This window comes from Schistocerca serialis, chromosome 4 (assembly GCF_023864345.2).
Source record: "Schistocerca serialis cubense isolate TAMUIC-IGC-003099 chromosome 4, iqSchSeri2.2, whole genome shotgun sequence".
Classification (NCBI taxonomy): domain Eukaryota; kingdom Metazoa; phylum Arthropoda; class Insecta; order Orthoptera; family Acrididae; genus Schistocerca; species Schistocerca serialis.
Window position 1 is genome coordinate 280,408,826 of NC_064641.1, and position 21,600 is coordinate 280,430,425.

Consider the following 21,600-nt stretch of genomic DNA (forward strand, 5'->3'; position numbering starts at 1 on the left):
CTGCTGGACACTCCACGATGATACAGAAACCAATAGAGGAACGTTCATACACGATAGCTCCCAATGTCATTATGTATTACCTCGACATCAACCTCCTTTCAAGTCATATTCCGTGTGACCGTCTCGCACATACGCACCACTACTACTTAGTACCATTTCTAAGCCATCCACAGTACTGGAAAGCGGTCAATATGCTTTTTAAGAGGTAACTACGACGGGGTGCTGAAAAGTAACGCCTCCGGATATTTTATGTGAAACTTCAAAAGCATTTTAAGTAAAACAACATTTCTTAACGTCCTACATCTTTATTCTTCATGTCTACGTACTTATTTGTCAACATATACACCCTGACAACGAACTCACTGCTCCCAATGAGAGACCAGTTTGCTGATAACCGTCACAGTAGAGTGGTTGATAGTGTTGACGGAGCGACAAACTCTCATCTGCTTGCACTGCTTCATCACTATTAAGGTGAGGTCCTCGAAGGAGTTCTTTAAGTCTTGGAAACACATGAGAATAGAATTGGACTGTGTGGAGACTGATTGATGAAGTGAACCCAAGAGGTCTGACTGTTGCAGACGTCGCAGCGCTAGTGTGTGGTCTGGCACTTTTATGTGAAAGAGCTCTCCAGTTTTCGAAGTGACACTCAACCACCGACGTAGGTACGTTACTCGTCACCAAGTTACAAGCTACAATTCGGTGCCCTCTAGTGGCGGAGGGTTGCATCTTTCGTCAGCGAAGCGAAAAAGTTGACCATGTAAAATGCATGACACCTAACACAATACTTTTCTGCAACCCATTCCAAAATTTGTGCTCCCATTGCATACCAATCTTACACACATGCACCTCCTATCATCAGGAAATCATTCTTCATTGCAACGTCGTTACAAGAAGACATGGTCAACTTCTAAATTAATATCTCTTAGAGTGATGATCATTTCTGTGAGTGACATTTACGCATGCTTTTTAATCGTTTTTCCCGTCAACATATCCAATGAAAGAAGTTTATTAAAAACGTTCTTTGTAGGTTTCTACAGACATAATCACAGCAGAACAGTGAAATGTAGATTAATAAATCCACCGTGTTTCCTATAACTAAGTTAACAGGATCAACAAAACCGTTGGTTCAGAATACTATCCACTCATAAGGTACATTTTCATTTCTACTTATTATGCTCGTGAGCAAAATGTTGAGCGGGCTATTTAAAAAGCAGCCCATTATAGAGTCTGGGTCCTCCTCTGCCAAATTCCAGGTATACCAAATTACCAATCGCTAACTACAACTTCCGGCATTTACATTATAATCAAGGGATACTTCCCAACAATCTGGGTAAATTAAAAGATCGAAAATTTCATTTTATTTGCGGAGATAAAAATGAAATTATAGTGAATGAAGAAATTATAGAATATTCACCTTAGTTTCAATGGTCTGCATTAGTTTGTGCACAGAAAATAATCAACCTAATTTTCATTAGTGTCTATCGCACGACTTTACTAAGCTTTTAGATCGTTAATGATACTTTAGTGTTAAACTTCTTGGGATCCGTTAATATTTTCGATTTCAGATTGGTGTGGCAGTTTATTTTAGATAACGTAAAGATCTGTTTCCTTGTCATCTCTGGGGAAGGCATTTCTCGTTGTACTGCTAGGTGCTTACAGCTAAACTGGAGCGCCGATTCGCTCTCTAATTATATTATTCAGCGCCTTTAATTCCAATAGTTGAAAAAATACAAGTTGTTATATTAATTTGTCAGGTGCAGACAGTCTCCTGACAATGAATTTCCTGGTTTTTAATTTAAAAAATAGAAACAGAGTGACAGACTCACAGTCCGGTATGTGGCTGGGAATTAATTTCGCAGACAGGAGAACTCACATACCGAAATTTATGGTATGTGCAGAACAATGACATTTTATAAATTGTACCTGCAAGTTAATTTAGTAAAAAACTAATCTAAATCATAGACCAGCCCCCACCCCCCACAAGTTTCTACAGTAGTTCGTACTCGATTCTATGTCTCGTAAATACACTTTACTCGTTGTATTTTAACAGCGCTGATTTCCACTGCACAATGCCGCCACCTCTTCCTACTCCCATCTACTGCTTGACTGAACAATTCCGTCACGGAATTCTCTGGTTTTGCAGTGAAAACTTCACAAAAACGATACTGTTTTGGTTGATGCTTCTGTTTCTCGCTGGTAGATCTGAATTGAGCTGTCCCTGTCTCGCTTCCAAGCTTATCTAACACATTAGACCTAACACATTAATTTCTCTGGGCATGGTTCATTGACGTCTATGAGAGGATACTATATATTCCTAAAGAAAGTTATTATGACAATTCAAATAAAAATTAGTACACAACCAAATTTACATGGATTCTATTGCAGTGCCAAGTAGCACACTTCCACTGATCGCCAGGAGACAGATTTTCAGAGAGTTGAAGACGATGGAGATCGTTACAGCATACAGTATCGACATTTACATTTTTCGTTTGAAGTGAGTCATTTCACAAGATTTTATAGTTTTACAAAAATCTTTCCCATCATTTAGATCTCGGGGCTGCCGGTGCGTAGTCAGGGAATGGACGGCCAGGCTTGGTTCCCGTGTTTGCCCATTCCACGCCGGCGACAACGTCGCTTTGCATGTCTGCGATAGCACCTCCAACAGCTTATACACCTCGGCAAATCGTTGTACGCGGCCCGGATCCAGACGTGTCTCCCATTCTGTGCACTGTTGACTATGTGGCGTGGACAAGTCTGTACAGGCAGCGCATTCTCATTCTGTTACATAACATCAGGACGACAGTGCTGTTACTATTGAACGTTGTACCCGAGACCTCCAGTAATTACTCTTCTAAGAATTATACATCTGGCTCTCACATTCAGCCTTGTATAGCGGCAATGCTACTCGTGACATACACATAATTTTCATGTGGTGTACTGGCCAGCTGTACGCCTTACAATGAGACTTTGAATTACTGAGTTACCATTGTCCTGTCTCCACGTACAATGGAAAGTACGCAGCTCGATTTGGAGAGGACGTGTGTTACACAAATTTTTATTGTAACAAATACTCATCTTCAGAAGCAATTTCACATCTTGAAAGGACTTAGCTTGAGCAGTTAGAGCGCTGTCGTCTCCATAACGAAATCTCCTGGTGTTCTATTGATTGTCTGGTTATCTGTTTGGATTTTAAAAGCAAGCGGCTTACTTGCTATAGTTCGACTGCATTCCTTCCCAAGTGTCTGATCTGTTCCGTCATGATGTTAACATCGGCTGTTGCTTCAACATTCCTGCAATATTGTCACGGACTACGTACGATTCAGCTGTACTAATGGGCAGTTCATTGTATTCACGTTCTTTATTCCACTTCATGTTACTGTATGAAACTCTTACACGTTTTTCAGATTAGCTTTTCATGAGGGTTAACATTATAATCAATTAACTCGAGGATTTTCGGGCTCTATAATAGCTCCTCAATCGCCACGGGATGTCTTAAAAGTCTCCAAATCCTCTATTCGTTCTTGACGAGCTTTCTTTCGTCCATCACAATGGCTTTGTATTGGTATTTAGATACACACATCAAAAAAAAGTTTGCATCACCCTGGTTCCCAGAACTCCTAAAGATAAATTTTGGCTGTGTATATTGTATCAGACACAGTCGCTTTGACTGTTAAGAGATGTCACCAGCCGCGCGGAGTGGCCACGCGGTTAGAGGCGCCATGTCACTGGCTGCGCGGCCCCTCCCGCCGGAGGTTCGAGTCCTCCCTCGGGACACTGGACTCGCATTCGGGAGGACGACGGTTCAATCCTGCGTCCGGCCATCTTGATTTAAGTTTTCCGTGATTTCCCTAAATCGCTCCAGGCAAATGCCGGGATGGTTCCTTTCAAAGGGCACGGCCGACTCCCTTCCCCGTCCTTCCCTAATCCGATGAGACCGATGACCTCGCTGTCTGGTCTCCTTCCCCGAAACAACCAACCAACCTCCCTCGGGCATGAGTGTGCGTGTTGTTCTTAGCACAGGTTAGTTAAGTCAGATCAGAAGTGTGTAAGCCCAGGGACCGATGACCTCTGCAGTTTGGTCCTTAAGAACTCGCACACATTTGAACATTTAGATGTCACTAAACCTGTCCAAAGATGTAAACAACCATACCTGAGCAGCGCCTATTAGACGGAGGTGGTCCGACAGCCGATCGATTCCAGTCATTCCACCCAGAAGGAGGTACACGGCTCGTGTTGTCTGTAGTTCAGTTATGCCTAAGCGGCCAATACCGCGGTTAGATTGCGTCCGCATTGTTACTTTGAGCCAGGAAGGGCTCTCAAGAGGGGAAGTGTCCAGGCGTTTCGGAGTAAACCAAAGTGATGTTGAGCGGACATGGAGGAGACACAGGGAGACAGGCTCGATGAAATGTCTCGCTCAGGCCGTCAAAATGCTACTACTGCAGAGGATGACTGTGACTTACCGATTGAGGCTCGGAGAAAAACTGACAGCAACACCACCATGTTGAATAATGCTTTTCGTGCAGCCACAGTACGTCGTGTTAGGACTCAAACTGTGAGCAACAGGCTGCATGATGCGCAACTTCACACCCGAACTCCATTGCCATGTCCCCCATCTTAGCAACCACGACACCATGCAGCGCCGTAGAGGTGGGCCCAATAAGATGCCGAATGGATCGCTCAGGATTGGCATCACGTTCTCTTCACCCATGAGTGTCGCATATGCCTTCAACCAGACAATTGTCGGAGACGTGTTTGTAGGCAATCCGGTCAGGCTAAACGCCTCACACACTCTGTCCAAAGAGTGCATCAATGTGGAGGCTCCCTGCTGTTTTGGGGTTGTATTATGTGGGGCCGACGTAGACCGCTGGTGGTCATGGAAGGCTCCGTAACGGCTGAACGATACGTCAATGCCATCCTCCGTCCGTTAGTGCAACCATATCGGCAGCATAATGGCAAGGCATTCGTCTTCATGGACGACAATTCGTGCCACCGTCGTGAACATCTTGTGAGTGACTTCCTTCAGGGTAACGACATCTCTCGGCTAGAGTGGCCAGCATGTTCACCAGACAGTATCGAACATGTCTGGGAGAAGTTAAAAAGGGCTGTTTATGGACGTAGTGACCCACCAACCACTCTGAGGGATCTATGCCGATTACCCGGTGATGAGTGGGACACTATGGGCCAACAGTGCCTTGATGAACCTCTGGAGAGTATGCTACGACGAATACAGTCGTGCATCAGTGCGAGAGGACATGCTACTGGGTATCAGAGGTACCGGTGTATACAGCAATCTGGACCACCACCTCTGAAGGCCGCACCATATGGTGGTACAACATGCGATGTGTGGTTTTCATGAGCAATAAAAAGTGCGGAAATGATGTTTATGTTGATCTCTTTTCCAATTTTCTGTACAGGTTCTGGAACTCTCGGAACCGAGTTGATACAAAAATTTTTTGATGTGTGTATAATTAGTGATATTTCTTACAGTGTTACAGCACTGAGAGTTTTTTAACTGTAGTAGTCTCTACTCAGAGCCAAACGATAAGCTTTTTATACACCGTGTCAGAGACCTCGAGGAGTGGCGAAATGCGAACAGTACTCCACCATATTCGGAGAGTAATAATATAAATATTTAAATGCTCACAAATTGACTATTATTCATTCGGAAACGAAGTTAATTTTCTTCAGATTATGTCTATCACAAAGGGAAAGTCATCCCTCAATGCTGCTTTTATTTCGCTTGTTACTAGGTGATAATGGGTGCCAGGGATGTCTTGCCAAACTTTTTTTAGAGTTGGAGGATTTTCCCGTCCGCAAAGATAAGATGAGAACCCTTTCAAAAGGGTACTGTAATCATGCAGCCTGTTACCACGAAGCCAGAGTCAGGTTAATTGAACCTCCCAAATCAACAACCTCATCTTTTGCTTAAGGGTTTCAATTTTTCCATATCCAGTTTCGAGTGTTGAAATATCCCGTCACAAACTTGCTGGGTTCTTCAAAATAGAAATGAAAGTTGATGTTGTGTCAGCTGAAGTTAGCAGTGCAATTACTCTCCTTCGCGGTTAGGATTTCCATATCCTATGTTCCTTATATTCGTGTGAGTAAAACCTCTATGTTAGCCTATAGAGATAGCGACACCACATTCTCGTATGGACGATCCGCCGTTACCCATCTGGCTCAGCTAGTCTTCCTTATTTTATGATAAGGCATCAATATTTATCGCCATTGGTGCTTCGATGGAACATTGTAACGTATGTTTAGACATGATAATGAGGCTGTAGTGATGTATCAGTCGGTGATTAGCACGGTTGCTATGGAATGCCCGAAAGGAATATGATATTATTTTATGTTTCCGTACGCACGACTGAAGATTTAGGAACTGAAACGCATACCTCTGTAGCCTAGGCCTATAACTGTTCATTTCAAGAAAATCGAGTCAATAGTACAATATGTCTGTAGTGCTGTCGTCAATTATTAAATACAGATAAATGTCACAGCGATCATGTAAATTTGTTGGAACTGAAATATAAATAGTGTAAAAAGCACAAGTTGTCGAAGTAGTAACATGAATAAAACTTAACTGTATTTGTCAAATACAAGAAATTTTTCCTAGGGCAAAAGACCAAGATGTAAGATCAGAGTAAACTGTATACGTTGTGGAAGGAACTTTACAGCGAGAAGGTTATTATAGATATTTTAACCTACTTCCACAGAGTATGATATACGGTTTATCAACAGCGTTGCATACCGGAATTTTGCTTAGTTTTAGAACTATTCTCTACGAATGCTACATTGTAGCATTCATTTCACACCTCAAGAGCTTCCTGTGCGTTTTGCTTTACATTTTTCAGTTTGTTTTCTAAACCTAATTTTCAACGGCTTTCCTTCTTCCTGGAAGTGGATGCAATTATATATTATATTGCTCGTTATGCTCTTTCCGCTTAAATGCTAGATTTTATTCCCGAAAATAAAATATAGATACTCTTTTTAAGTAAATGTGTACATATAAAACGACATCGAAAAGTGTACATTAACAGTAAATCATATTAAATTCCTCTGTAACTTGGTACCACGTAAATACACTGATCAACCACGACATTATGATAACCGGCCTACTACCGATATAAATCCGTCCAAGCGATAGCAGCGTCGCCTAGCGAGGAATGACCGCTGGTCAGACACACGCACGGTGCATCTCGTGTCAGTGAGCGTGCTGTCCTTGTGTAGAATGGAAAAGACACGCGATCTATCTGAGTTTGACCGAGGGCGGATTTGGCCCGGATGATCGACACGAGCGTTTCGGAAACGGCACGATTTGTCGGCTGTTAGAAGAGTGCTGTGGTGAGTGTATTCAACACGTGGCGAAACCGAGGTGAAAACACCTCCAGACGTCGCTGGGTTGATCGGTCGCCCCTCGGATGTCTAGGGTTGGCAGACTGATAAAACTGGATAGGCGGCGAACTCTGGCGGAACTAACATCAAGCTTTAATGCTGGGAAGAATATAAGAGTATCTGAACGCAGCGTGCACAGAACACTTCTAACGATGGGCCTCATCAATCGACGACCCAACCGTGTGAAAATATTAACACTGCGACATCGGCGACTGAAATAGACACTTAACTATCGGCACTGTACATTGACACAGTGGCAGAGCGTTGCATGGTCTGAAGAATCCAGATACCTGTTTTATCATGTCGATGGGAGTGCGCGGATCTGTCGTCTTCGAGGGGTGCAGCTCCTTGATTGTACTGAGGGACTGAGACAATCTGGCGGGGGTTCCATTATGCTCTGGGTAACATACAAGTGGGCATCCATGGGTCGAGGGGAGCTCGTGCAAGGCACCATGACGGCCAAGGAGAATCGTATAACAGTTTCAGACCACGTACACCCCTTCATGACGATCTTGTTTCCCTACAGCAGTGGTATTCTCAACAACGTAATGCGCCATGTCAGAGGGCCAGGAGTGTGACGGAGTGATTCGAGGAGCACAGCTGAGAGTTCCCGTTGATGTGTTGGTCTCCCAACTACCCAGATCTGACCCGATCGAACACATTTTGAATGCGACTGAAGGTGGCGTCAGAGCTCATGCCCCACTTCCACAAAATTAACGGAAAATAGGTAATTTGTGTAAGTAGATGTGCTGCCAGTTGTCTCCAGAGACCTTGTAAGACCTCACTGCTTCAAAGCCATGACGCGTCGCTGCTATTATACTTGCCAATGATGGACATACTAGCTATTGCGTAGGTGGTCATAAAGTTAGAGATGATCGGTGTAAACTGTTTGCAACGTTGTGTCAGAGAAAGTAGTAAAATTTTGAAGGAAATGCTACTGGAAGCTATGAAACTGACAGTCCTGTCTAGTTTTCATATACATGGTATGATTGTGGAAAAATTTTAACCACCTACTAGTTAATCTTCAAAATCGCTTACGACGATCAATTTCTTATACAGAGCAAGTGACTAACTACTGCCACGAAGAATAACTCCGAAAGTATGATAGTAGCTGAAACGTTTGTGGAACAAATGTTGCATGGGACTACGGGGACCATAATATGACGTTAGGTTTTCATTGCTAGGCGGGTGCCGCGGGGCGTGGTGGGTCGTCTGCGTTCTCTCTTTCACTTCTCGAAAGTCCACCTACCTCGATATGCCCCTTTCTGACGTCCCTTCACTCTGTAGTAGCAGATACGTGCTAGGCAGAGTAAAGCAGCGTTCATGAAATCACTACTTAATACCTACCACACAGAGGCTACGTAACTCTAGTTGAATGTCAGTTACTGAAAGTTCATATTTAAAAAATCGTGCATTCGGAGGATGCAGTCTACTTGCAGAAAACATTTAAAAATCGACTTAATATACATTTTTTTCATATGTAAACATAAGAAATGGCTATCAAGTCAGCATCTAGTATGGTAATACTCTATGATTCAAGGTTCACTGTCTGTACAACATAGTTTCACCCGAAAACCAGCCAGAATTTTTGCAAGTCCGACCGACCAATTTTCACGTTCTAACAGTCACAGACCCACAACTATTCTCGAGTTAAGCATTCGGTCGTTTCAGTGGTGTTCTTTGTAAGTAGGCACTCACCAAAGTATTCCGTACAGAGCAGGAAACATACCACGCGGAATTATTACCACGAACAGAATGTTCACACGCTTATAACTATCAAACTATTTAATTTAGGAACACCAAACTTTCATTAAAATGTTCGTAACACCTGTCGCTTCAGTCACGACGTATTCGAACCGCAATTAACTCACTATTTCTTCATTTTTCAGAGTATTTTTATGGACCTATCTAACATGGTGTTATTTATAGGCCGATTAGCAAGCGACTATCTCGAACTATTCTACCCACTGCCCACTCCACTATATTCGCACGGGAACAGCTTGATTCTTACTGGCTGTTGATCTAAACGACCAATCAGAATGTTCCTTCCAGATCATTCTCGTGGCAAAACTTGCCTTATCCAATCAATAATTTGGTAGTAATTAACGTCATTAAAACATCAATTTATAGTAAATTGTTTAATTAAAATAAGCGAAGTGCGAATTATTCTCCAAATTGATAACTAAACTTATTCCGTCTCCAACTTTCATTCAGGCTACTTTTATACAAAAGCAAGCACACACCGACGTACGTCATCTCAGTCGTGGTTGCACCATATCTTTCCCACGGTCTATTTGTACCAGATTTATGAAAAGTGACATATTAAGGTGTAACGTATGTCCTCCATGCACTGTGTCAATCAGTCTCATGCACTCACATAACAAAATATAATCAAATAATAATTTTGACCGATTCTTGTATTTAGTAATGCACAGTGACTGAAGTGCTGAAAACAAAAAATTCTAATTAATTTATTTTTATGCACTGGTAACTTCGTAATGGCTTCAGATGATAAAGAAACTTAATCTGTATTTATTCCTAACTTGGTTTCAAAAAACAAGAGTCGGTTTTAGGACTGTTAAATAATTATCTCTATCCCCGGAACTATAATAAAAATATCTGAAATTTTGACAGCATCATTAGTAACAAAAGGCTGTGTACCAAATTTGAACAAAATCTGATAATATCTAATATTGATCATTTAGCTTCGTAGAGGGTATGAATCTTTGTATTGCCTGACTGTCACGCTATCCATTTCTCACGGCAGGCACCGTAGGCTGCGCTGTGAGCAAAGCGACCAAAAACATAACCATCCTGCAGCCACCGCACCAAACGGCTGCGCGCCTTTACTGCAACGAACGTCATCTCGTAATGACGTGCTACGTTACAGTGGGGATCGGGTCAGGGATGTTAAGGTCAACTTCTTTTAAGAGGGACGCTATAGTTTGGTACTTATTTTCTGATAGCGGCTATCGAGACGAATGCAATGATGTGTAACAGTATGGTCTTTGAAGGCAACGAAGGTCACAATGGTAGAATGAATGCCGATTAACTGAAGGTGTTCGAAGTGATGACCATTGGTATCAGTGCAGTGGTGCAATCTTTTTATCATCGGCTGAGTGGTATTCCTTATCACTTCGGAACTTACCGAAGAACATGCTCTGACAATTCTCTCTCGTGCCACTGATATGTAAATACAATTCGACGGTTTCGCAATCTAGCACTAATGGGAACGGTAAGACTAGTATCGTCGAATCAACCGAATGTGAATGATGCATTCCTTCGAAGAACAATTAAGAATTCGATATGCTTCTCCTTTACGGAGAATGCCAACGAAATTCAGTGAGAGCTAGAGACTTATACGTTGAAAGATATCCTCAACGTACTCACTGCACACGTTGTTCAAATGGTTCAAACGGCTCTGAGCACTACGGGACTTAACATCGGAGGTCATCAATCCCATAGAACGTCGAACTACTTAAACCTAACCAATCTAAGGAGAGCAGGATTCGAACGTGCGACCGTAGCGGTCGCGGGGTCGCAGACTGAAGCGCCTAGGACCGCTCAGCCACAACGGCCGTCTACACATTGTACATTTAAACATGTGTATGATAAACTGAGAACAACTGGATCTTTATCGTATCGGAAACATATCTGGCAAAGGAAAGTTTCTATCGAGGAAATGGAAGTTGGTAATTCTGCAAGTGTGGTTCGAAATCCTTGTGTTGGTTAGCGTCAAATTGCAACGGAATCTGCATCGCCACAAATTTCATCCTTATTCTTGTGGTTGGCAGGAGAGCCAACACCGTGTTTCTAGAGGAAGCCGAAAGACACGCGTTTTAGCTCACGCAGGCTGGCGTGAGGTCTGGAATAGGACAAGGAAATTAGAATTTAGAAAAAACGGACGTAGCTGGTGGAATACTTAACTTTAATCCATTAATGGTGAACGTCGTTCTTGACTGTACACGATTCAGTGTCAATAGTAACTGGTAATGGCGCCTTGCTAGGTCGTAGCAATTGACGTAGCTGAAGGCTATGCTAACTATCGTCTCGGCAAATGAGAGCATATTTTGTCAGTGAACCATCGCTAGCAAAGTCGGTTGTACAACTGGGACGAGTGCTAGGAAGTCTCTCTAGACCTGCCGTGTGGCGGCGCTCGGTCTGCAATCACTGATAGTGGCGACACGCGGTCCGACGTATACTAACGGACCGCAGCCGATTTAAAGGCTACCACCTAGCAAGTGTGGTGTCTGGCGATGACACCACATTCCTCCCTCGCAAATCGGCGTACGGTTGTGGCATAAGGCTTCCGCCCGCCGTGGGGAGGACCCCATGTTGACGTATGCTACGAGGTGGGGAGCCTAACAGCAGGCGAGGGTGTGCCACCCGCACCCTGACATTCGGACCGCGGGGAGCTAGGAAACGCCTGAAAACCTGCTCCAGGGTGCACGCTAGCATGTGGTGTATGCGCCCGCCGAGAGACAGCAGGGGCCGAAGGGTCGACCTCCATCGGGCCGGGGCACCCGACGGGCGAAGGCGACATACGGCCCGGAGTGGGCAAGAGTTCCATGTCGGAGGACAACTGGTCACGGGAAGCGATCGGCGGCGCGTGACCCAGGCAGGCGCCCGGCGGTTGCAGCAACGCGTCCACTGCGGGCGTCGCCGGCGGGAGAACAGGCGGTGGCGGCGGCGGCGGCGGCGGCGGCGGCGGCGCCGTGGGACAAAATGGAAGGTAGTGTCGGTAACACCTGGGGCCGAGGCGAGCCAGTAGATGGGTCCCCAGGGCGCTGACCGGACGGCACCGTCGCTGAAAGTAGACGGGGAGCGGCAGATCCCGTGCAACGACAGAGGCGCAGCTGATTAAGATGCCGACTCACCGCACCAGAGGCCCCCAAAACCAGATACATAGCGCGGCCGAGGCAGCGAAGAATGCGCCCTTCGAGCCAACGCAGTAAACCTCGATAGTGGCGGTAGTGGACAACGTCGCCTGGGGCAAAAGCAGGTGTCTGAAGCTGCACAGGAACCTGATGCGGCGGATGTAGCAAAGACATCAAGGTTCGATGAGGGCGACAGTGGAGCATCTCAGCCGGCGAGCGACCATCTCGGGGCTGAGAGCGATATGAGGACAAAAAGGGCAATAACGCATCCTCCCGAGAATGCGACTCTTGCAACTTCAACATCTTTGACTTGAAAGTCCTGACCAATCGTTCAGCGGCACCGTTTGACTGTGGCGAAAACGGCGCAGACGTCAGATGTTGAATACCATTGGCTTTGCAGAATGACTTAAATTCTGCGGACATGAATTGTGGGCCATTGTCGGAAACAATAGTCTGTGGAAGACTTTCAATGCAAAAGATAGCAGATAACGCTTGGATGGTGGCAGATGACGTAGTGGGAGTCATCTGGACAACAAAAGGAAAATTACTGAATGAATATACCACAACCAACCATCGAGCATTCCAGAATGGACCAGCAAAATCGATGTGTAAGAGTTGCCAAGGGGAAGAGGCTTTTGGCCATGCAAAGAATTGGTGTTCGGCACACACCATGCAAGAAGAGCATATATTCGTAATCGCTGCATCGATTCCGAACCAAGTACAGTGCTGACGAGCAAGTTGTTTCGTTGTCACTATACCCCAATGTCCTTGGTGAAGAAGTTGTAAGACAGAGGACTGTAACGAACGTGGTACCACGACCATGGACTGATCATTATCTGAACGCAACAGCATAACATCACGTCGTACAAAAAGTCTTTCCTGGTGAGCAAAAAATCGGCGAACCAACGGATCCCCGATCCGTGACATTGACAAGGGCCATTGCGTAGCAACAAAACGCAGAACGTTAGCAAGAACAGGGTCGGCAGCTGTGGCTGTAGCTACACGACGAAAATCAATCGGAAACGATTCGACGAATGAACATGCAAGCAAGTTCGGAGGAATCGAATGCCCTATCCTCAGCAACAGGCAAAAGGGACAACGCATCGGGGTTTCCGTGTTTAGCAGTGGACCGATACAAGATATCGTAACGGTACTGTGAGAGGAAAATAGACCAGCGAATGAATTTCTGCGCTGTACGTGGAGGTACAGGCTTGGTCGGATGAAAAAGCGATGTCAAAGGTTTGTGGTCCGTAATGATGGTAAAGTGACGACCATACAAGAAATCATGTAACACCAAATACGAGAGCCAATGCTTCTTTCTGGATTTGTGAATAATTTCTTTGGGCAGACGAGAGCAATTTGGACGCAAAGGCAATAGGGCGATCATGCGATCCATCTTTGTGCGCAAGCACAGCACCGATCCCGGAATCCGATGCATCCACCATCAATAAAAGGGGCTTCTGGGGATTGAATGGAATAAGGCAAGTATTGGAGAGCAACGCCGATTTCAACTGGCGAAAACCGCGTTCGCATTCCGTCGTCCAGACGAACGGAACACCTTTACGGCGTAAGTGATGAAGCGGAGCTGAAATGGAAGAGGCATGTGGAACATATCTGTGATAATAGTTAATTTTTCCCAGCACACTCTGTAGCTGCTTCAAATTCTGCGGCGAAAGCAAGTCTTGTATGACACGGAGGTGCTCGGGATTGGGATGTATACCTTGGGCATTGAGTACATGTCCCAGGTAGGGCAAGTCACTAGCAAAAGACACACATTTGTCCTTCCGCAAGCGAAGACCATTTTGTCGCAAGACCTGAAATACGTAATTTTCTGAGATTGGCTAAATGTTGTTCTTCCGCCTTTCCGGAGATCACAATATCGTCCAGATAGTTTGCTGCAGTAGGGACTGACGCCCAAACAGTTTGTAGATATTGCTGAAACAATGCAGGGGCGGATGCACACCCGAATGGCAGTCGTTTGTATCGATACAAACCAAGATGTGTGTTAACCACCAAAATGCGCTGGGATTCTTCGTCCACCGGTATTTGCAAGTATGCATCTGCTAGGCCCAACTTCGAGAAATATTTACCCAGGCACAGTTTGTCAAAAAGATCTTGCGGGGGGGTAAAGGAAAAGTTGCAATCACTAGTTGTGGATTCACTGTTGCCTCGAAGTCCACACAAAGTCTCAATTTTCCGGAAGGTTTTGGCAAAATTACTAAGAGTGACGCCCAGAGAGAAGCCTGCATACTTTCAATTACACCTTGTGATTCCAAATGGTGTAACGTTTTAGCGACCTCATCACGCAATGCGTGGGGAACATTGCGCGCCCTGAAAAATTTCGGTTGCGCGTTTACTTTCAGTTCCAAATGTGCTTTATAGTTCTTAGCGCAACCGAGGCCCGGTGCAAAAATGTCTGCAAAATCTTCACATAGACGAGAAACACTGTCTGAAGGCACAGTCTGGTTCACTGATTTACTATAGACAAGTTAAACAACTGAAATAAATCGAAACCAAACAAGTTTACTGCAGAAGAAGAACGATGGACGTAAAATGACACAAGTTTTGTTTGTCCCTTATATGTTGCAAGAGGTCTGCACTGTCCTAACACAGGGATCGCTTGACCTGAACAGCTAGTTATCTTAACAGTTGTGGCACACAACAGAGGTGTGCCCAGCAGTTTGTAAGTGTCTTGATTGATCAGTGAAACTGCAGCCCCGGTATCAAGCTGGAATGGTATCACTTTGCTGTTAATGTCCAAGTCAACAAAAAGTTTATTGCCCCGCTGACGACAAGAGCGACTGTTTCATGCAACGTGAACTGACACTGGTACAGAATCACTTGCGACTGGACGGGAGGTCCGGCGATGTCAATGCACACTATTTGTGGGACGAACTCAGTCACTGTTAGAGAGAGTGGCACTGAGCAGAGTGGAATGAACTACATGAATTTCCATGGGCGAAGTCTCGCGAGCCTGAGTGTCCTTGGTTCGATTCCGATTCTGGCGCGAAGCAAAGGGCCTGGAATTATTTTGAGTTTCCGATCTGAGCTTTTTCTGGCAAACACTTTGAACATGTCATTTTTTATTACAGTAAAAGCAAATAGCTTGGCGTGACGGGCAATTCTCACGCAAATGTCTAATAGCACACCGCGGGCATGATTTTAGCACTGCATTTGCTTGCCGGCATGGTACACGTGGCTGAGAGCCTGGCGGCAGCGGCGCGGCCAGGCGCAAGGGCTGTTTACTGTTCCGTGCAGCTCGCCCGGCGGGCCGGTTAACCTGACACACGGGTGGCGAAGTTTCAAATGAGTCCTGAGCAAAGTCAAGTGTGTCCTGCCGATCCAATATGTCCGTCACTTGATAAAGGGATGGATTGACTAGTTTCAAAATCTGTTCCGTTATACGAACATCAGAAACGTTCTGTGCAATTGCATCACGTACCATGGTATCTGAATAAGGGAGTCCACATTGACACTCAAAAGCACAATCCCTAATAAGGCCTTGCAAGGTTGCAAGCCACTCCTGATTAGTCTGACCTGCCGTACATTTTGTACAAAAGAAGGTACACCGTTTGGCAACTACATTGACTGATTCTTTGAAATATGCATGTAATGCAGACAAAATTTCGTGGTAGGACAGAGTTGCTACATCGCGTCGGGGAAATAATTTGATTATCACACGGTACGTTTGCACACTGACCGAAGACAACAAAAACGGCTGCCGCTCGTTACCTTGAATTCTGTAGGCGGCGAGATGGAATCCAAATTGGCGTGACCACTCCGTCTAACTTTTCAGTGCAGCATCAAAAGGACGAAAAGTTGATGCAACTGCATGTTGAGGCTGTAGTACCAGTAGTAACTGGTAATGGCGCCTTGCTAGGTCGTAGCAATTGACGTAGCTGAAGGCTATGCTAACTACCGTCTCGGCAAATGAGAGCGTATTTTGTCAGTGAACCATCGCTGGCAATGTCGGTTGTACAACTGGGGCGAGTGCTAGGAAGTCTTTCTAGATCTGCCGTGTGGCGGCGCTCGGTCTGCAATCACTGATAGTGGCGACACGCGTGTCCGACGTATACTACCGGACCGCGGCCGATTTATAGGCTACCAGCTAGCAAGTGTGGTGTCTGGCGGTAACACCACACTTATCACATCAGTCTTCACCAGGAATTAACTTCTACCGACTGTATGCATCGCATTGAATTCTGACGATGTGCTCAACTTCAGGTTCAGAGGATGACATATTTATTAATTTGATTTTATTTACTGTCGAGGCTACATTCACGAACCATGGAAATGTTAATTTGCATAACATGCATTACTGAGCAACTGAAAATCCATGCTGGCTTTGAATAGTTGTACACTAAAAACCGTGGTCGGTGAATTTATGGTGTTGGATTCTGGAGGACCGAGTTACAGGCCCCTATTTAATCGAAGGATATCTTAATGGTAGGAAGTACACCAAATTCCTGCATGGAACATTAGGTCTGTTATTGGAAGAAATACGTTTTGGAACAAGGAACACAATGTTGTATCGACACGATGAATATCTGGCACATTTTTCGTTGATTGCTAGAAATGAGTTGCAGAGGAGATTCCCAAATCATTGGATTGGACGCGGAGGAGATATGTCGTGGCCGGGTTGTTCCCCAGGCTTGACGCCTGTGGATTTTTTTCTTGTGGGGATTCGTAAAAGACATTGTTTATAAAGACGTTCCAACTACATCTGAAGATATGTGAGAGAGAATTGTCAGAGCTTGTGCTTCGGTAACTGCAGATATGATAAGAAATACCTCTCAGTCCATGATAACAGGATTACAGCACTGCATTGATACCAATGGTCAACACTCCGAACACCTTCTGTAAATGGACGTTCATGCCACCTTTGTGACATTCGTTCATATTCAAAGACCTTACTGTTGCATATCATTGTGTTCATATCAATAGCCGCTATCAGAAAATAAGTACCAAACTATAGCGTCCCATTTAAAAAAAGACAAAGTTGACCTTCTTATCTCTGAAGCCACCCAACCTAGCAATAAAAAAACCAACGTCACATTATGGCCCCCGTTGTTCCAAGCAACTTTTGTCCTACAAACTGTTCAGCTCCTATCATACTTTCGGAGTTTCAATAGTTAGTGACTCACCCTGTATAAAACTGTTTCCGTTTGAGAGAGATCGCATAGACAAAAGGAACTGTCTATCTAACTGGTTACTGTGTATTTGGCATATACTTCGAAAATAATTAGGTGCTATTTCCCTGACGCTTCCACTCGTTCCTCCATTCCTTACTCTTTCTCATTTAATGTCTTCGCTCTGTATCTCCTCTTTCTTTTATTTCTCTCTCTCTTTCACTCCTTCTCGGAGGAGGAAGACTAGGTTAGTGTGTAATGCCCCGCCGACAATAGGTAAACTACAAATGCAGACGAATAACTTACAGCATGTACGAAAATTAAATGGAAGTAACAAATGTGGAAAAGTGTAAGACAAGGTTTCATCACATTCGTTGTTTTTTGTTTTGCTTCAAAGAAGCAATGTGGTAAGTGAAAGTGTAGAAGGAAAGTATGTCAACGAAAGTCTGAAGATTCCATGTCACTTGTGGGAGACTATGGCAGATGTTTTGGAGATTTTAGAAGTCTTTACGAAACGTTATGCGATAGTGTAATTCGTAACTGTCACAAAACCTGTTTAATAATCCAATACACAGATCCGTCTAGAAAATCAAATAAAATAACGAATGCGCCTGAAAACTGAGAGCATTTACTGACGAATATTAATGATGGAAGTTCTAAATATGTCTGTCTCTTTTTTCTTTTGGTGTTCGCTTCTTGTAGTTTGATGCATTCTGGAGCTTTTAGCTGTCTGGGTACTGGTGAGGGGAACCGCATAAGTCGTAAAAATACTTGTACTGCAAATGAGTGCTCATTCCAATCCACTACAAGAAGAGGGTTCTGCGGAACGGATACAGATGGGAAGGGATTGCGGGGGTGACAGATCATTGCAGCCAAGCCTCTTACAAATTTTCACTGCGTGCAAGGTGCAAACAGCGCCTTTTAACAAAGATAGTGCCTGAATTACAGGAGAAAAAATGACGGTGCCAGTTTGGGACCACCCATTAGGCCCAAAGGAGGCCAACTGCAACTTTCGTTCAAAATTTAGTAAGGAGATTCCCGATTAGCTCAAAGTAATTGTTTTGGTAGAGGGTGAGAGTCACTGTGTAGGTGTACGTGCACAGCTTTTCACAGATTATAATCAGAATTCTGTCGCAAAGTAATATAAACCTTTTGCCTTCCACCCCATTCCAGGAGAGAAATGTACGATTTGGTTGTGTTTAATGTGATGGCGTTCTGAATGCTGCACTGAAGGCTGTATAAATTGCCGACGCCGAAATATTTTAAGTGTGTTCATTAATCAATGTGCTTTTGAAGTATGGTGAAAAAATAGTAGTTTTAATGTTCTACTACCAGATGAATATAAGTTACTGTTAGCTGTCCGAATGTGGTGTGGGTGCAGGGAAAGGGTAGGAGCGATCTAATAAAAAATAAAAGCAGTTCTGTCCCCACTCAGAAACACGCTGCATCCATGGTATGGTTGACAGTTATCCAAAGGACATCCAGTGTAGTCAGAGTAGTATGTTGTCACATGCTATCCCTCAGATAAGGAAGAGTCCGGATAATTCACTAACTGACACGAGTTTCCATATAATACCACTACCAGAAGTCTCATGGATTTAGGTCAGGGAATCTGGAAGGCCACAAATATCGAAACTGTCTAGAGATGGTGCTGTCATTAACAATGGCTTCTCCAAGCAAATCTTACACCTGGAAAGTGACATGTGATGTTGCCCATTTTGCAAGATGATAGTGGCGTGGACATAGTATCGTTCTTGCAAAGCTGAAATCATGTGCTGCGCAATGAGGTCCTTATAATGTGTAGATGTCACTGCACTCCTAACCTAACAGGCCCATGAAGTGCCATCTCCTTGAAGAAAGAAAGACTGAGAATGAAGCAGCTTGTTAAACCACACCGCAAAGCCACATACGTTGAGTGCAGTGGATGTTCCCGCACAACTTGTGGCGGATTAGAACCGCGTGGGTGAAGTTCTGTGCGTTCACGGCGCCATGGAGAGTAAAATGTGCTTTGTCCATCCAAAGAATATTTCTTCGCCACATGTCATCCATTTTCAAGCATGTTAAAAGACGAAGTTCATTGTAGTCTATTTTGATGCACATTCTGAATTTAGTAAGGATAGCAGTGTAAAACGTCCCTCAAAATCTTTGAACTCGAACACTGGACTGTACAACCAAATTCACTTGTTTCTTCCAACTTCTTGATCGCACTCTTTGGCCCATTTATTGACATGCGGCTTCCTTGGAGGTGTTTCTGTTGGTGATATGCCCGTAAAGGAGCATAGCTTTTACGGATCTTCTGGTAAAACAACTATCAGTAGCGCACGGTCTTACCTCTCAATAACCATTTCGTTTCGTGTCGAAAACTTCAGCTTTCTTAACCCTTTACACCAACAATCATTTTACAAAAGAAACCAACATTCGTCCCTAAGCGACAAAGAGCATACGGATGACGAAATAGGAAACATTTCACATTTTGAGTGCTTCCAGCACCATAATTACACTTGGTAGAAGAGAGTGGAACTATTAATTTTTTCCCATTATACTCCACAAGAACAACGCTTGATGAACATGCCTACGATATTTCAGTACCATGCAATGTATACAGCCTGCACTGCAGCTCTCAGAACACCGTCAGCCTACAAAACGCCAGTATTTCACTGGTTAACCACGACAGGCTATGTAAGAGTAGTGAATTTGTTAGTATTCCTATTAAATTATCGTTGTTTGGAACTTCAAAAGTTTGTTGCAACTGACTGGCGACATCTGACAGACGATCCAACTAAATTCCGTATCAGAGAGTAAGAAAGCACTTGCCTCAGGGGTTTCATAGAGAGGTCTAGCTCCTTAGGCATCATAGTGAACACTAGCGCTGCAGAGCGAGGTGTCTCCAGCTTAGAACATAACTCAGATGCTGGTGCTCAACTTATCACTCTCAGCCATATCTTATCTCTTGTCGTTTGGTGGATCCTGTTATCAATTTGCGTAAGTGAACTGTGGTAATCATATTTTCGTTTAATCGGGCAGCGCCTGGTAATTTCTTTAGACAACCTGTTTTCGAATGATCGACCTTGTTTTCTTTTAATTCACATGATCTTATGGGGAACTGTCAATCAATGTCGATCACAAGGGATAGATTCTGTAGCATCTCTGGGATATGCTAAATGCTCAGCCGCTATCTCAAAAAAGGAAAGAACAAAATAAATTTCACAGACTGTTGGATAATGAGAAAAGGTACAAAGTTTCAGTAGATACCGAGAAGCAAAAAGGAAGACAGTGAATTAAAAGGGCAGTTCTTCTATCAAGTACTGATATGTTATTGAGAAAAAACTCAGAGAAAATAGATGTACAGAGCACGCTGTGTGCAGAAATTGTGTATCAACCATGTTAAAGTCCAAACAGAAAAGAATAAATGTGTGAGCGAACAAGATACAAAATGAACAGACGAGGGAGTAAATCAACAGTATATCCTTAGAAGGAAAAGAGGAACATTAGAGCCACTTTTCTGTGGCATCTACGAATGGATTACTTGGAAATAGTAGTAGAGAAATAGCTTTGCAGTTAATGACGAAAAGACGTTTGTTGTTCTTTACCTGAAATGTGTTTTCAGGTTGTGTTGCAAACTAAATCTTTTACTCTACTTTTAATTCATTAAAGTTTTCATTAACCACCTGAGCCGGGGAAATAATAACACATGCAATGCTGTAGCGCTCTTTTCAAGGGAAGTTATTTCGAATACAGGTACGACAGTGGTCGAAATTTTCACCGCCTGTGGTTGGCCGGCAAGAGAAGGAGAGATGGAGACATAAATGTCCTAATCACTTAAGTATTTTCTGTGTCCTGAATTAAAATGCCAACATCTGAACAGTTCCTCACGTTGTGAGGACATGTGACACTGTTAATCGTCATCCACCCATCAAGAGACCCCTTGGTGCTATTCGAGAGGTGTAGGTTATCTGTCAGGTACCACATTGCACCTTATCCCTTCTCTCAACATCATACACTGCAACAAATGAAATGCTCCCTCTCTCAAGTCAGATATCAAAATGTATCCTATATTTATATTAGACACGTTACAAATGTCTCGTGCACTTCACACTCTTTCTTACAACATAGCTCATGTAACAACACTATTTGTCTTGATCTCAGTAATAGTAGTATAGCAATACGATTAAATAAACTGAGATATGATTTAATGTTTTAGA